This window comes from Oncorhynchus masou, unplaced genomic scaffold, assembly GCF_036934945.1.
Source record: "Oncorhynchus masou masou isolate Uvic2021 unplaced genomic scaffold, UVic_Omas_1.1 unplaced_scaffold_181, whole genome shotgun sequence".
Classification (NCBI taxonomy): Eukaryota; Metazoa; Chordata; class Actinopteri; order Salmoniformes; family Salmonidae; genus Oncorhynchus; species Oncorhynchus masou.
This window is the reverse complement of record NW_027016550.1, coordinates 789,503-800,642: the sequence shown is the minus strand read 5'-3', so window position 1 is coordinate 800,642 and position 11,140 is coordinate 789,503. Positions and strand designations below refer to the sequence as shown.

The 11,140-nt window shown below is 56.4% G+C and overlaps 1 protein-coding gene across 1 annotated transcript in view; it reads left to right on the top strand.

Annotated features, from left to right (window-relative positions):
* The first annotated feature begins 1,015 nt into the window (after positions 1-1,015).
* The window catches only part of traf7 (TNF receptor-associated factor 7), a 110,714-nt gene continuing 100,589 nt past the window's right edge, over positions 1,016-11,140 (top strand). Inside the window, exon 1 of the mRNA XM_064964687.1 lies at positions 1,016-1,127. The gene's annotated coding sequence lies outside the window, so the exon portion shown is untranslated. The remainder of the gene's footprint in view (positions 1,128-11,140) is intronic.

Here is an 11,140-nt window from a genome sequence, read left to right as displayed (position 1 = left end):
AAGGGAATCCAGACACACTGTGCCCACGGTGGACACCAGAGGAGGCTGCTGAGGGGAGGAAGGCTCATATTAATGGCTGGAACCGCGGGAATGGAATGTCATCAAACACCTGGAAACACCACGTGTTTGATGTATTATAGATACCATTCCACCCTCAGTCCGCTCCAGCCATTACCACGAGCCCGTCCCTCCTCAATTAAGGTGCCACCAACCTCCTGTGGTAGACACATTTAAATGTAGTTGGAGATGCATTACGTGTTCAGAATTCCATGATCTGAACTCTAAAGCCAAATATTTATTTTGTAACTAAACCAAGATAGACCACAGCCTGTCGTTTCAAATGAGAACAAATGAGATATTTTTATGGTGGGCAGAACCAAGCAGGAGCTAGCGAGATCCAATTGGCGCCTGCTAGAATTTATTTACATATTTCCTTTGGGGAACGCCTACTCTGAAGTGTGCGTGTGCAATCACTAAATATGCCTTTGCACGCTTTCAAAACAACACAATTTTTTTGGAAACTTGGGAAAAACATCTACAAAACTTAATCCACTGTGTTTGTAACAGATTTCATTTTTGGGGAAAAAAAAGGAAACTGTATTGAGATAAAATGTTTAATCGATTAATACATTTGCAGAATGTCAGGCCAAAATCAATCTCTTCTCCCACTATCAGCCACTGGGCTTCCTCCTCCAACCGGATGCTTCACATTTACACATCCGATGAAATCTGTTTCATTGTTCCATCTGTGCAAAAAGCTGCATGATGAACTATCAAGTCATCTCGAGCAGGGCCTTATGGGTATTGTAGTCCCGTTTGGTTACACTCTGAGACGTATGAAATAGGGGGCCCGTTGTTCGAGAGCGTCAAAAACGACTGACTAATCTACAAAAAAAATCACTTTACATCATAAAAAAATAAAAATAATACTCATTATTATTTATAAATCAGTCAGTCCCCCCCAACCCCCCAAAAATGATACCCATGATACATTGCGGTCTTTGACCCCTGAATCCGACGTACACGGTCGAGAGGACTTCCGCTTCTCTCCGACTTCTTGTTGTTTTGAGGCGTGATAGAGAAAAGGAGCATTTCAACTACACAATTAACTGCGATTTAACACAATGGTAAGATCACTCACGAATTGTGATTATGTTAAATGTGTCATATCATTGGTAAACAGCATAGTTGTGTATATATATCTGTTTTGTTGCTGTGTATGCTATCAGTTAACATCACACACACATACCCGACAGCTGTAACGTTATTTCAAGCAGCTAGATACCATTTTTATCTAGTTTTATTTTTCTTCCAGCTAGCCCAACTATTCACTGGGTGTAACTGATTCATTATGGAAACAGTTTACCGTTTTTTTTAAAGAACACAACACAAAACAAAACAGGAAGAAATCTGTCCCAATAGATTCTCCCGTTTTGGAGGAAAAACGGTTTGTGCAACAAGAATCGGTGAAATGATTAATGGCAGTGATTTGCTAATTTAACTAACTAGTCTGTTTCGGTATGATAACTAGCTAACCAGCTGGATGACTAGTTTGTTTCGGTATGATAACTAGCTAAGTCTCTTCAGCTAAAAGCCAACCAGCAGGAGGACTAGTCTGTTTCGGTATGATAACTAGCTAAGTCTCTTCAGCTAAAAGCCAACCAGCTGGAGGACTAGTCTGTTTCGGTATGATAACTAGCTAAGTCTCTTCAGCTAAAAGCTAACCAGCTGGAGGACTAGTCTGTTTCGGTATGATAACTAGCTAAGTCTCTTCAGCTAAAAGCCAACCAGCAGGAGGACTAGTCTGTTTCGGTATGATAACTAGCTAAGTCTCTTCAGCTAAAAGCCAACCAGCAGGAGGACTAGTCTGTTTCGGTATGATAACTAGCTAAGTCTCTTCAGCTAAAAGCTAACCAGCTGGAGGACTAGTCTGTTTTGGTATGATAACTAGCTAAGTCTCTTCAGCTAAAAGCCAACCAGCAGGAGGACTAGTCTGTTTCGGTATGATAACTAGCTAAGTCTCTAAAGCTAAAAGCCAACCAGCTGGAGGACTAGTCTGTTTCGGTATGATAACTAGCTAAGTCTCTTCAGCTAAAAGCCAACCAGCTGGAGGACTAGTCTGTTTCGGTATGATACCTAGCTAACCAGCTGGAGGACAAGTCTGTTTCGGTAATGATAACTAGCTAAGTCTCTACAGCTAAAAGCTAACCAGCAGGAGGACTAGTCTGTTTTGTTATGATAGCTAGCTAAGTCTCTACAGCTACAAGCTAACCAGCTGGAGGACTCGTTTGTTTCGGTATGATAACTAGCTAACCATCTGGAGGACTAGTTTGTTTCGGTATGATAACTTGCTAACCTAGTTTACACATCATCATTGACCATTTGCATTTTATGCTGGCAAGCCATGTAGATAACGTTAGGTAGCAGATACCAAACTATGTGTGTGAATCGTTGTGCATCACATAGTTGGCCCAGTGCCCAGGAGTGAGTTAACATTGGTTTAGTATGCCTCTTTCTGCTTCTCTCTCTTTCTTTCTGCTTCTCTCTCTTTCTTTCTGCTTCTCTCTCTCTCTTTCTGCTTCTCTCTCTCTCTTTCTGCTTCTCTCTCTCTGCTTCTGTCTCTCTCTCTCTGACAGGGGGGGTGAGACCCTCACGTATTCCCTACGATTAGTGGTCCCCTGCTTCTCTCTTTCTCTCTCTCTCTCCCTCTCTCTCTGCTTGCCTTTCGCTCTCTCTCTTTCCTCTCTGTCTGTCTCAATGTCTGTCTGTCTGTCGGGGGGTGGGACCACTCACGTATTCCCTACGATTAGTGGTCCCGGGCAGGTTTTATTGGCTGATTCGGTATGATATGACCATATGAGGTGACGGCCTGCATGCCTTTCTGTTTACATCATGAGTTTAGAGAGGAGCAGATGGCGAGAGAAACACTGCTCTGGTCTCTGTGGACTTGGTCCTCTTGTTACACATTTCTTTTCTTAGTAGGACTTGGACTGAGGGAGCAGTCTGTTTTTACACTGGCCAGGAAGGCGTTGGTATGTAAGTCCTGTGTAGCTAGCACAGAGTTGTTGATCATTGATAGTTGTTGGACAGGTTCGTGTGTTCAGGTCAAAGTAGACCGTGTTGTCTTCAGTCAGATCTCAGGTGGCGACCTGTCGGTCAGATCTCAGGTGGTGACCTGTCAGTCTGAAGGTGGTGACCTGTCGGTCTGATCTCAGGTGGCGACCTGTTGGTCTGATCTCAGGTGGTGACCCGTCGGTCTGGTCTCAGGTGGTGACCTGTCGGTCTGATCTCAGGTGGTGACCTGTCGGTCTGAAGGTGGTGACCTGTCGGTCTGATCTCAGGTGGCGACCTGTCGGTCTGATCTCAGGTGGCGACCTGTCGGTCTGATCTCAGGTGGCGACCTGTCGGTCTGATCTCAGGTGGCGACCTGTCGGTCTGATCTCAGGTGGTGACCTGTCGGTCTGAAGGTGGCGACCTGTCGGTCTGATCTCAGGTGGCGACCTGTCGGTCTGATCTCAGGTGGCGACCTGTCGGTCTGATCTCAGGTGGCGACCTGTCGGTCTGGTCTCAGGTGGCGACCTGTCGGTCTGATCTCAGGTGGCGACCTGTCGGTCTGATCTCAGGTGGCGACCTGTCGGTCTGATCTCAGGTGGCGACCTGTCGGTCTGATCTCAGGTGGCGACCTGTCGGTCTGATCTCAGGTGGTGACCTGTCGGTCTGAAGGTGGCGACCTGTCGGTCTGATCTCAGGTGGCGACCTGTCGGTCTGATCTCAGGTGGTGACCTGTCGGTCTGAAGGTGGTGACCTGTCGGTCTGAAGGTGGTGACCTGTCGGTCTGATCTCAGGTGGCGACCCGTCGGTCTGATCTCAGGTGGTGACCTGTCGGTCTGATCTCAGGTGGCGACCCGTCGGTCTGATCTCAGGTGGCGACCCGTCGGTCTGATCTCAGGTGGCGACCCGTCGGTCTGATCTCAGGTGGCGACCCGTCGGTCTGATCTCAGGTGGCGACCCGTCGGTCTGATCTCAGGTGGCGACCCGTCGGTCTGATCTCAGGTGGCGACCCGTCGGTCTGATCTCAGGTGGCGACCTGTCGGTCTGAAGGTGGCGACCTGTCGGTCTGAAGGTGGCGACCTGTCGGTCTGATCTCAGGTGGCGACCTGTCGGTCTGAAGGTGGCGACCTGTCGGTCTGAAGGTGGCGACCTGTCGGTCTGAAGGTGGCGACCTGTCGGTCTGAAGGTGGCGACCTGTCGGTCTGATCTCAGGTGGCGACCCGTCGGTCTGATCTCAGGTGGCGACCCGTCGGTCTGATCTCAGGTGGCGACCCGTCGGTCTGATCTCAGGTGGCGACCCGTCGGTCTGATCTCAGGTGGCGACCTGTCGGTCTGAAGGTGGCGACCTGTCGGTCTGAAGGTGGCGACCTGTCGGTCTGAAGGTGGCGACCTGTCGGTCTGAAGGTGGCGACCTGTCGGTCTGAAGGTGGCGACCTGTCGGTCTGAAGGTGGCGACCTGTCGGTCTGATCTCAGGTGGTGACCTGTCGGTCTGATCTCAGGTGGCGACCTGTCGGTCTGATCTCAGGTGGCGACCTGTCGGTCTGATCTCAGGTGGCGACCTGTCGGTCTGATCTCAGGTGGCGACCTGTCGGTCTGATCTCAGGTGGCGACCTGTCGGTCTGATCTCAGGTGGCGACCTGTCGGTCTGATCTCAGGTGGCGACCTGTCGGTCTGATCTCAGGTGGCGACCTGTCGGTCTGATCTCAGGTGGCGACCTGTCGGTCTGATCTCAGGTGGCGACCTGTCGGTCTGATCTCAGGTGGCGACCTGTCGGTCTGATCTCAGGTGGCGACCTGTCGGTCTGATCTCAGGTGGCGACCTGTCGGTCTGATCTCAGGTGGCGACCTGTCGGTCTGATCTCAGGTGGTGACCTGTCGGTCTGAAGGTGGTGACCCGTCGGTCTGATCTCAGGTGGCGACCTGTCGGTCTGATCTCAGGTGGCGACCCGTCGGTCTGATCTCAGGTGGCGACCTGTCGGTCTGATCTCAGGTGGCGACCTGTCGGTCTGATCTCAGGTGGCGACCCGTCGGTCTGATCTCAGGTGGCGACCCGTCGGTCTGATCTCAGGTGGCGACCCGTCGGTCTGATCTCAGGTGGCGACCCGTCGGTCTGATCTCAGGTGGCGACCCGTCGGTCTGATCTCAGGTGGCGACCCGTCGGTCTGATCTCAGGTGGCGACCCGTCGGTCTGATCTCAGGTGGCGACCCGTCGGTCTGATCTCAGGTGGCGACCCGTCGGTCTGATCTCAGGTGGCGACCCGTCGGTCTGATCTCAGGTGGCGACCCGTCGGTCTGATCTCAGGTGGCGACCCGTCGGTCTGATCTCAGGTGGCGACCCGTCGGTCTGATCTCAGGTGGCGACCCGTCGGTCTGATCTCAGGTGGCGACCCGTCGGTCTGATCTCAGGTGGCGACCCGTCGGTCTGATCTCAGGTGGCGACCCGTCGGTCTGGTCTCAGGTGGCGACCCGTCGGTCTGGTCTCAGGTGGCGACCCGTCGGTCTGATCTCAGGTGGCGACCCGTCGGTCTGATCTCAGGTGGCGACCCGTCGGTCTGATCTCAGGTGGCGACCCGTCGGTCTGATCTCAGGTGGCGACCCGTCGGTCTGATCTCAGGTGGCGACCCGTCGGTCTGATCTCAGGTGGCGACCCGTCGGTCTGATCTCAGGTGGCGACCCGTCGGTCTGATCTCAGGTGGCGACCTGTCGGTCTGATCTCAGGTGGCGACCTGTCGGTCTGAAGGTGGTGACCTGTCGGTCTGATCTCAGGTGGCGACCTGTCGGTCTGATCTCAGGTGGCGACCTGTCGGTCTGATCTCAGGTGGTGACCTGTCGGTCTGATCTCAGGTGGTGACCTGTCGGTCTGAAGGTGGCGACCCGTCGGTCTGATCTCAGGTGGCGACCCGTCGGTCTGATCTCAGGTGGCGACCCGTCGGTCTGATCTCAGGTGGCGACCCGTCGGTCTGATCTCAGGTGGCGACCCGTCGGTCTGATCTCAGGTGGCGACCCGTCGGTCTGATCTCAGGTGGCGACCTGTCGGTCTGATCTCAGGTGGCGACCTGTCGGTCTGATCTCAGGTGGCGACCTGTCGGTCTGATCCCAGGTGGCGACCTGTCGGTCTGATCTCAGGTGGCGACCTGTCGGTCTGATCCCAGGTGGTGACCTGTCGGTCTGATCTCAGGTGGCGACCCGTCGGTCTGATCTCAGGTGGCGACCCGTCGGTCTGATCTCAGGTGGCGACCCGTCGGTCTGATCTCAGGTGGCGACCCGTCGGTCTGATCTCAGGTGGCGACCCGTCGGTCTGATCTCAGGTGGCGAACTGTCGGTCTGATCTCAGGTGGTGACCTGTCGGTCTGATCTCAGGTGGCGACCTGTCGGTCTGAAGGTGGCGACCTGTCGGTCTGATCTCAGGTGGTGACCTGTCGGTCTGATCTCAGGTGGCGACCTGTCGGTCTGAAGGTGGCGACCTGTCGGCCTGATCTCAGGTGGCGACCTGTCGGTCTGATCTCAGGTGGCGACCTGTCGGTCTGAAGGTGGCGACCTGTCGGTCTGATCTCAGGTGGTGACCTGTCGGTCTGATCTCAGGTGGCGACCTGTCGGTCTGAAGGTGGCGACCTGTCGGTCTGATCTCAGGTGGTGACCTGTCGGTCTGAAGGTGGTGACCCGTCGGTCTGATCTCAGGTGGCGACCTGTCGGTCTGATCTCAGGTGGCGACCTGTCGGTCTGATCTCAGGTGGCGACCTGTCGGTCTGATCTCAGGTGGCGACCTGTCGGTCTGAAGGTGGCGACCTGTCGGTCTGATCTCAGGTGGCGACCTGTCGGTCTGATCTCAGGTGGTGACCTGTCGGTCTGATCTCAGGTGGCGACCTGTCGGTCTGATCTCAGGTGGCGACCCGTCGGTCTGATCTCAGGTGGCGACCTGTCGGTCTGATCTCAGGTGGCGACCTGTCGGTCTGATCTCAGGTGGCGACCCGTCGGTCTGAAGGTGGCGACCTGTCGGTCTGATCTCAGGTGGCGACCTGTCGGTCTGATCTCAGGTGGCGACCTGTCGGTCTGATCTCAGGTGGCGACCTGTCGGTCTGATCTCAGGTGGTGACCTGTCGGTCTGAAGGTGGTGACCTGTCGGTCTGAAGGTGGTGACCTGTCGGTCTGAAGGTGGTGACCTGTCGGTCTGAAGGTGGTGACCCGTCGGTCTGATCTCAGGTGGCGACCCGTCGGTCTGAAGGTGGCGACCTGTCGGTCTGATCTCAGGTGGCGACCTGTCGGTCTGATCTCAGGTGGCGACCTGTCGGTCCGATCTCAGGTGGCGACCTGTCGGTCTGATCTCAGGTGGCGACCTGTCGGTCTGATCTCAGGTGGCGACCTGTCGGTCAGATCTCAGGTGGTGACCTGTCAGTCTGAAGGTGGTGACCTGTCGGTCTGAAGGTGGTGACCTGTCGGTCTGAAGGTGGTGACCTGTCGGTCTGATCTCAGGTGGTGACCTGTCGGTCAGATCTCAGGTGGTGACCTGTCAGTCTGAAGGTGGTGACCTGTCAGTCTGAAGGTGGCGACCTGTCGGTCTGATCTCAGGTGGTGACCTGTCGGTCTGATCTCAGGTGGTGACCTGTCGGTCTGATCTCAGGTGGCGACCTGTCGGTCTGAAGGTGGCGACTTGTCGGTCTGATCTCAGGTGGCGACCTGTCGGTCTGATCTCAGGTGGCGACCTGTCGGTCTGATCTCAGGTGGCGACCTGTCGGTCTGATCTCAGGTGGCGACCTGTCGGTCTGATCTCAGGTGGCGACCTGTCGGTCTGATCTCAGGTGGCGACCTGTCGGTCTGATCTCAGGTGGCGACCTGTCGGTCTGAAGGTGGTGACCTGTCGGTCTGGTCTCAGGTGGTGACCCGTCGGTCTGATCTCAGGTGGCGACCCGTCGGTCTGATCTCAGGTGGTGACCTGTCGGTCTGATCTCAGGTGGCGACCTGTCGGTCTGATCTCAGGTGGCGACCTGTCGGTCTGATCTCAGGTGGCGACCTGTCGGTCTGATCTCAGGTGGCGACCTGTCGGTCTGATCTCAGGTGGCGACCTGTCGGTCTGAAGGTGGTGACCTGTCGGTCTGGTCTCAGGTGGTGACCTGTCGGTCTGATCTCAGGTGGTGACCTGTCGGTCTGAAGGTGGCGACCTGTCGGTCTGGTCTCAGGTGGTGACCTGTCGGTCTGATCTCAGGTGGCGACCTGTCGGTCTGAAGGTGGCAACCTGTCGGTCTGAAGGTGGCGACCTGTCGGTCTGATCTCAGGTGGTGACCTGTCGGTCTGAAGGTGGTGACCTGTCGGTCTGGTCTCAGGTGGTGACCTGTCGGTCTGATCTCAGGTGGCGACCTGTCGGTCTGATCTCAGGTGGTGACCTGTCGGTCTGATCTCAGGTGGCGACCTGTCGGTCTGATCTCAGGTGGCGACCCGTCGGTCTGATCTCAGGTGGCGACCTGTCGGTCTGATCTCAGGTGGCGACCTGTCGGTCTGATCTCAGGTGGCGACCCGTCGGTCTGAAGGTGGCGACCCGTCGGTCTGATCTCAGGTGGCGACCTGTCGGTCTGATCTCAGGTGGTGACCTGTCGGTCTGATCTCAGGTGGTGACCTGTCGGTCTGAAGGTGGTGACCTGTCGGTCTGAAGGTGGTGACCTGTCGGTCTGAAGGTGGTGACCTGTCGGTCTGATCTCAGGTGGCGACCCGTCGGTCTGAAGGTGGCGACCTGTCGGTCTGATCTCAGGTGGCGACCTGTCGGTCTGATCTCAGGTGGCGACCTGTCGGTCTGATCTCAGGTGGCGACCTGTCGGTCAGATCTCAGGTGGTGACCTGTCAGTCTGAAGGTGGTGACCTGTCGGTCTGAAGGTGGTGACCTGTCGGTCTGATCTCAGGTGGTGACCTGTCGGTCTGATCTCAGGTGGTGACCTGTCGGTCTGATCTCAGGTGGTGACCTGTCGGTCTGATCTCAGGTGGTGACCTGTCGGTCTGATCTCAGGTGGTGACCTGTCGGTCAGATCTCAGGTGGTGACCTGTCGGTCTGAAGGTGGCGACCTGTCGGTCTGATCTCAGGTGGTGACCTGTCGGTCTGATCTCAGGTGGTGACCTGTCGGTCTGATCTCAGGTGGCGACCTGTCGGTCTGAAGGTGGCGACTTGTCGGTCTGATCTCAGGTGGCGACCTGTCGGTCTGATCTCAGGTGGCGACCTGTCGGTCTGATCTCAGGTGGCGACCTGTCGGTCTGATCTCAGGTGGCGACCTGTCGGTCTGATCTCAGGTGGCGACCTGTCGGTCTGATCTCAGGTGGCGACCTGTCGGTCTGATCTCAGGTGGCGACCTGTCGGTCTGAAGGTGGTGACCTGTCGGTCTGGTCTCAGGTGGTGACCTGTCGGTCTGGTCTCAGGTGGTGACCTGTCGGTCTGATCTCAGGTGGTGACCTGTCGGTCTGATCTCAGGTGGTGACCTGTCGGTCTGAAGGTGGCGACCTGTCGGTCTGGTCTCAGGTGGTGACCTGTCGGTCTGATCTCAGGTGGCGACCTGTCGGTCTGAAGGTGGCAACCTGTCGGTCTGAAGGTGGTGACCTGTCGGTCTGATCTCAGGTGGTGACCTGTCGGTCTGAAGGTGGCGACTTGTCGGTCTGATCTCAGGTGGCGACCTGTCGGTCTGATCTCAGGTGGTGACCTGTCGGTCTGATCTCAGGTGGCGACCTGTCGGTCTGATCTCAGGTGGCGACCTGTCGGTCTGATCTCAGGTGGCGACCTGTCGGTCTGATCTCAGGTGGCGACCTGTCGGTCTGATCTCAGGTGGCGACCTGTCGGTCTGAAGGTGGTGACCTGTCGGTCTGGTCTCAGGTGGTGACCTGTCGGTCTGGTCTCAGGTGGTGACCTGTCGGTCTGATCTCAGGTGGTGACCTGTCGGTCTGATCTCAGGTGGTGACCTGTCGGTCTGAAGGTGGCGACCTGTCGGTCTGGTCTCAGGTGGTGACCTGTCGGTCTGATCTCAGGTGGCGACCTGTCGGTCTGAAGGTGGCAACCTGTCGGTCTGAAGGTGGTGACCTGTCGGTCTGATCTCAGGTGGTGACCTGTCGGTCTGAAGGTGGCGACCTGTCGGTCTGGTCTCAGGTGGTGACCTGTCGGTCTGATCTCAGGTGGTGACCTGTCGGTCTGAAGGTGGCGACCTGTCGGTCTGGTCTCAGGTGGCGACCTGTCGGTCTGATCTCAGGTGGCGACCTGTCGGTCTGATCTCAGGTGGCGACCTGTCGGTCTGATCTCAGGTGGCGACCTGTCGGTCTGATCTCAGGTGGCGACCTGTCGGTCTGATCTCAGGTGGCGACCTGTCGGTCTGATCTCAGGTGGCGACCTGTCGGTCTGATCTCAGGTGGTGACCTGTCGGTCTGAAGGTGGCGACCTGTCGGTCTGATCTCAGGTGGCGACCTGTCGGTCTGAAGGTGGCGACCTGTCGGTCTGATCTCAGGTGGCGACCTGTCGGTCTGATCTCAGGTGGTGACCTGTCGGTCTGATCTCAGGTGGCGACCTGTCGGTCTGATCTCAGGTGGCGACCTGTCGGTCTGATCTCAGGTGGCGACCTGTCGGTCTGATCTCAGGTGGCGACCTGTCGGTCTGGTCTCAGGTGGTGACCTGTCGGTCTGATCTCAGGTGGTGACCTGTCGGTCTGATCTCAGGTCGCGACCTGTCGGTCTGATCTCAGGTGGCGACCTGTCGGTCTGGTCTCAGGTGGTGACCTGTCGGTCTGATCTCAGGTCGCGACCTGTCGGTCTGAAGGTGGCGACCTGTCGGTCTGATCTCAGGTGGCGACCTGTCGGTCTGATCTCAGGTGGCGACCTGTCGGTCTGATCTCAGGTGGTGACCTGTCGGTCTGAAGGTGGCGACCTGTCGGTCTGATCTCAGGTGGCGACCTGTCGGTCTGATCTCAGGTGGCGACCTGTCGGTCTGATCTCAGGTGGCGACCTGTCGGTCTGATCTCAGGTCGCGACCTGTCGGTCTGAAGGTGGCGACCTGTCGGTCTGAAGGTGGCGACCTGTCGGTCTGAAGGTGGCGACCTGTCGGTCTGATCTCAGGTGGTGACCTGTCGGTCTG